Below are 6712 nucleotides of genomic sequence, written 5' to 3' on the forward strand. Positions count from 1 at the left end.
TCATTCATGCCCCACACGTAAATTAGTAAAATCATAAGACAATAAAAGGGAAGGCAGCTGATACCGGCCGAGACTTGACGGAGGCCACAGACTGTTTCAGGCACTTCCCTCACAATTTCATTGAATCCCCAGCAACCCTACAAAGTAGGTACCACTAATATGTATGTCAAGTTCTACAGACAAAACCCAAATTGGATGAGAAGGTAGGAAGCGTTTGGATAAGGAAATAGAAGACTCCAGGTCTGACTTAACAGAAACCATTAACCCCAAGGCAGTGTGGTGTAATAGTTAGGGATGCAGCCAGCCGAGCTTGGAGGCCTGGCTGCCAGAACTTCTACTCACCAGCTGTGTGACCCTGAGCAGGTACTTAACCTTTCTGTGCTTTGGTTTTTTCATCTACAAAATGGGGATAATGCTTGCATCTGCTTTACATAAAGTTGCCGTGAATATCATGAGTCGGAACCTACAAACCACTTAGGACAGAGCCTGGCAGAGAGCAGTCCCTCTGTAAGGGTTTATCGCTGTAACAATGTATTATTAAGCTCACAGTCAACACTCAATGGATATTTTCTATTATTGTAATCATTAGTTCAATTAGACCTTAATTTGGAAATCTTTCTGTTTTTTGCTTGTTTGTTTTGTTGTTGTTGTTTTTTAGAGAGTCATGATCTTTCTTCTGATAGAATTAAAAAGACCACCTTGGAAAAACAGAAATTATTTCTCAGAACACAGGCTAAAGAGTGATCCAAAATACCAGGCATATAAAGTAATGACCAAGGCAGTTCTTTAAGCCTTTCAATGTATATTTAAAAATTACAGCATAAGTAGGTTCAAACATAGTCAAAGCACTTGAAATTTACTGGAGCAAAAGACACTGATCATTAGGTAATGGGAAGAGGGGAGGTGAGAAGGAAAGAATGGTTTTCCATAAAACAAAATAATAAAAATAGAAACAAAGTAGAAAAGTTCTACGGCAAAGAAATCGGCAGAAACTTACTATAATAAACTGTGCTCACAAAAGTTCATATTAGCTTGTCATTCCTTTGTTCATTCTTTCATGATTTAGCATTTATGAAACATCTGAGAAGTAGTTCCCGATGACCAGGTTTTGTTGTCCAGTGGAGGTATAGAGAATCAGCTGGAACAGACCAGATAGAACTTTCAGGAGCAATGGAAGGAGATGAAATTCACTGCAGATTTCCAGGGAAAGTGTCAAGCCAGTCGAGAGCTCAGATCTGGTCTAGATGACGAGAGACATGTAAGGCAAATTCCAGACTGCCATCGACCATACACCAGAACCATCGACCACACACCAGGATCATCGACCACACACCAGAACCATCGACCACACACCAGGATGTCGGTACACAAGGCCTTTTTATTGACTGGTTTCACTCTATGTTAATATTATTGCTTACTTTTGTAAACAAGATGCTTTTGACTTATGTACTTTGTTTATTGATTTTTCTCTCTACCAGAAGAGAAGCTTCATGCCTTGCTTAGCTTGGTTGACTTCCAAGACAGTGCCTGGCTCATAGCAGATGTTCAAAAAAAAAAAATACTTGCTGAATAGTGAACCAAAATGCAATAGCGACTCAAGCACTCGGTTTGCTAGGATGGAATCCATGTGGCCCTCAAACATATGCACTGACAGAGGACACTAGCTCAGCCCATTTATGCTGCTATGACAAAATATCTGAGACTGAGTAATTTCGAGACTATATATATACTTCTTACAGTTCTGGAGGCTGGGAAGTCCAAGATGAAGGTGCTCTTAAAAGGTCTGACATCTGGTGAGGACTGTGCTCTCTGCTTCCAGATGGTACCTTATGGCTGTGTTCTCCAGAGGGGGAAAACATTGCACCCTCAAAAGACAGAAGGGCAGAAGGGCACTGGGTGAAACTTCTTTTATAAGGGTCTTAATTCCATTCAAGAGCAAGAAGTCCTCAGGACATAATCACCTCCCAGAGTTCTACCTGTTAATAGAGGACACAAACCTTGAAATCACAGCATATGTGAGAGCAATTCCCCCCAAAGTGGATCAGCACCCACCACACCGCCCCCATTCTCTAGCACCAGTATTACCTTCTTCCCTTCCTTCTTCCCTGGGCAGCCATGTTTGCTTTGTATGGACTTGATTTCCTGATGGTAACTGAATCATCCAGAACAGACATGATATCCAAGCTCATGCAATCCAATTCTCTATTCTGTGACTTAATTTTACCTTTATAAGAAAAGAGGAGTTTGACAAAAATGACCTCTGTCTTACCCCATTTTTTATTGTTATAACAGGATACCTGAGGCTAGGTAATTTTATAAAGAAAAGGGTTTCTTTTTTTTTTTCATTCTGGCACAAAGTTCTGGAACTCCAAGGTCAAGGGGCTTCATCTGGTGGTGCTTCCTGCTGGCAGAGTTCTCGAGGCAGTGCAGAGTATCACACGACAAGAGACAGGCAGTGTACACATGCACACAGATCTTGTGGTCTCTTCTTCTCCCCCTCCTCCTTCTCCTCTTCCTCCTTCCCTTCCTCCTCTATCTCTTCTCCTTTCTTTTTTTTTGAGATGGTGACTCAATGTGTTGCCCAGGGTGTCCTGAACTCCTGGGCTCAGATGATCCTCACAGCATGTGCCACTGTGTCCTGTCTTCTTATACAGCCACCCCATGTTCTTATCTCACCCTGATGACCTCCCCAAGTCTCCCCCTGTGAGCACCAGAGTCAGAGTCCCTTTCCACCCTCTGAATACCTCACAGCAGGGATTAGATTCCTACAGAACTTCGGGACACTCACACCCTGTCCTGCACACAGGAACTTCTGAATTCACTCTCAGGTCCCAAGGGCAAGGACACAGAATCACCGCAACACTGCAAAGGTCCAGGTGGAAAAGCTGGGCGCTGCATAAAAACACAAGGAAGGAAATTTCTAAAAAATACCCCTTTTGTCAGAGTTAGTAACCATGGACAACAGGAAACAACCACACGTCCAAAGAGGAATGAATGTGTAGAACATGGCAGATCAACACAAGGTAGAACAGTCGCAGGAACGTCTACCCAACATGTCGTCAAGCAACAAAAGCAAGGTTCCAGATGAAGGACGCCACGCGATGCTCTAAACTACATTGTATGTAAAGGTCTAAAAGGATGTAAACCATACGGTAGCCATGGTTACCTCCTGGGAAAGAACACGGGAAGAGAAAATTTGCTTCTTACAGGAAATATTTTGTAGTATTTGAATGTACCGTGTTTTGACGATGTTGTAATCTTAGGTTAACTTATTTAATTAAATGAAACAACTCAAAAATATATAAAGAGATATTTGATCGGAAGTAGAATTGACAGAGAGTAGAGACCAGGAAATCATGTGGGAGGTTGTGGCCGTTGCTCAGTTCCAAAGGATTGTGCCTGACACAGGGTAGAAGGGACAGTGAGACACAGCTGAATGTGTGTAGAACCAGGGCCATGTGTGGATTGGAGGTGGCAGGGACGTGGAGGGACATCCGGGCTTCAGATGAAGGATGGTAAACCTAGGAGCTTCAGAACACAGCTGCCAGGACTCAAAGTCCAAGGCACCTCAGGGACACTGGACAAGTTACTTCACATCTCTGTGTCTCGGGTTCCTCGTCTGTAAAGTGGAAATGATGATATTTCCTAGTTCATAGAATTTTTGAGAATTAGTTCACAAAAAGTGCTCAGAACTTTGCTGCACAATACATGCTGGTCATTGAGGAAGTACTGGGCACCGAAGTCTACCAAACTGTTACGTCCACGTACAAAGACACCACCTTGAACTCTGCTTATGGTTGGAATTGTGTTGGTCCTTGTTGGAATGACTGCTGGAGAGCGGTCCTGGGCCCTTAGCAGGCATGACCAGCTCGAAATAGAGAAAAACATAAAATGATTTAAAGCAAGCATTCTCCAGGACTGAAAGAAAGAGAAGAAAAAGGAAACCAGGAAACCTGATGGTTGGGCTGACTCTTAGGCTGCATCTGCAAGGAAAGGAGAGATGCTGAGAGGAAAGCACCTGGCAAGTTGGTCAAGGATCAGGTTTGAAGGAACTTACATGAAGAGCTATATTTTAAAACGGAGAAACACAGGTTGAGTCTTTCTACCCTTTCTAGTTTTTGAAATAAATATGCAAAATAATACACACATATATTATGCACGTATTCCCACACTCTTATTATGATGGATGAAAATATTAAGCCTAAGCAAAGGTACCCTGAGCAAACGCAGCTTCATTTCTTGCCCCAGATCCCTTTCTTTGCTTCTGCATCACTGCACTGAATACCCAACTTGGGGGATGAGATCAAAACACAGCTTTATATCTCAGCAGCTCTGGAAGCTGAGACAGGAGGAATACAAGTTCAAGGCCAGCCTCAGCAACTTAGCAAGGCTCTATAAAACTTATCAAGATCCTATACAACTTAGCAAGACCCTGTCTCCAAACAAAAAATTAAAAGAGCTGTGGATGTGGATCAGTGGTTAAGCACCCCTGAGTTCAAGTCCCAGTACTACTACTAATAATAATAATAATAATAAATAATAATAATAATAATAGCATTACAGTAAAATTACCAACTTTCACTATCTCTTTCAAATTTATTCAGGTGATACCTGTATCCATTCAGGCTGCTGTAACAAAATACCTTAGACTGGGTAATTATAAACAACAGAAATTTATCACTCACAATTCTGGAAGCTGGACAGTCCAAGATCAGAACAGATTCGGGGGCTGGTGAGGACCTCTCTTTCTTCACGGTTGGCATCCTTGCACAGTAAGGGTTAAACATACTCCCTTAAGTCCCTTCTACAGCACCCGCATGACTTAATCACCTTCCAATTGTCCTACTTCCCAACACCATCACCTCAGAGCTTAGGTTTTAACATGCAAATTACAGAAAGACACAGACATTCACACCAAAGCAAGGAAGAGAGTCTTATTCCAGCCCTAGAGGGAAACCCTAATGGGCCCATGACTTTTCTGCTTCAGAAATTAACATCTTCATCCAAACAACTGAACCCACATTGATTTTCAATGGAATCTTCTCTGGTCCAGCTGGGACCTGCTTCCCACCTTGCCCTTCTTCTCCTTCTCCCCCATTCAGGGTGCTCGGCAGCTTCCAACTCCTCTGGGGCACATGCTTTGGGAGGGCACTGTGAGAAGACAGGAGAAATTAGGTCTCTATCTGTGCCATCCCACAGACGTTGGCTGGTGTGTAGAGACCGGGCTGTCCTTCAGAGGTCACCCCCAAGTGTAGCCCCCATAGAGTGTGAGTATGCCAGCTTTCCATCCATATGACAAGAACCTTGAATGATCCCCTCCTAAAGAAAGGAAGCTTATTTCAGCTCACAGTCTCAGAGGTCTCGGTCCATGATGGTTTGGTGCCATTGCTTTGGGTACACCATGGTGGGAGCCTATGATAAAACAAAACTGCGGACCTCAAGACTGGGAAGCTCAAGGGAAAAAGGAAGGGGTTGGGCCCAACTATCTCTTTTGAGGACATTCCCCCAGCGAACTCCTCCCGCTAGGCTTCACTTCTTGAAGGTTCCACCACTTCCCAATGGTGCCTTGGCCTCTACCACATGGACTTTCCTGAGCCAAACTACAGCAACGTCCTCAGGCTCAGCTCCCAATCAGCACTCAGATTCGGCACCAGTGACTCTCATCTGGGGCCCGTTCTCATTCTCAGGCAGAAGTCTCCAGGAGCAAATGAATCCAGAATTTCTCTTCCATGTAGTCCATCTCTGGTACCAAGGAAGCATTCTGAACTCCCTTGCAATAGATGCCCCCCAAGGCCACCTCCACTCTGTGGCTACAGGTAACTTGAACTCATCAGGTGTGTGTCAGGGTCTGATCCCTTTTGCCTCCCAACTACAGGAACCAAATTCCAGGCTCCTCTGAATGGTCCCAGGCTTGAGGGAAGGAGGTAGCAATTGCCCCAGCCTACTCACAACTACAGTATCCTTTCAAAGAGAAACTAATCCCATTACTAATTCCTCCCATTCTACAATCTAATCCTTTCTAATTTCTTTAATCTGACTAAGAAGTACAAGGGTAAGGGAATTTGTTTGTAATCATTCTGCACAAGTGGATTGAGCTTTGAAATTGGCCACCTGTTATATAGCCTGATGTTTCAATCTTGAAAATTCAATTTTAATATCCCTTTGCACATACACGTTTAACTTTGGTTTAGATGCTCATCGTTTACACAAATGTTTTCTTCCTACATCTTCCTGGCGATTTCCATTGTTGTGTTTAGATGAAACTAAGCTGGCCTGGAACGCTTACTGGTAAGCATATGGTGTGAGTCAGCTTTTCATTGCTGTGATCAAAATACCTGACAACTTAGTGGCAGAAACGTTTATTTTGGCTCTGGTTTCAGAGCCTCAGTCCAGGGACAGCTGACTCCATTGCTCTGGGCCTAGAGGTGAAACTGAACATCATGGCAGAAGGGTGTGGTAGAGGAAAGCTCCTGGGCTCAGGGCAAACAGGAAGCAGAGCAAGAGCCCAAGGGAGCCACAGACAAAATATAAACCCCAAGGGCAAGAAGCACCCAGTAACCTACTTCCTGCAGCCACACCCCACCTGCCTACAGTTACTACCAAGCACAGAAGTCCCTTCAAATTATTTCATCAAATGCATAAGCCCACGGATTAGGTTATAGATGTTGTGATCTAATCATTTCACCTCTGAACGTGATTACATTGGATATCA

The sequence above is a fragment of the Marmota monax genome, unplaced genomic scaffold (genome assembly GCF_021218885.2).
Source record: "Marmota monax isolate L192 unplaced genomic scaffold, Marmota_monax_Labrador192_F-V1.1 WCK01_AAM20220418_F8-fsc00047, whole genome shotgun sequence".
In the NCBI taxonomy this organism is placed as follows: Eukaryota; Metazoa; Chordata; class Mammalia; order Rodentia; family Sciuridae; genus Marmota; species Marmota monax.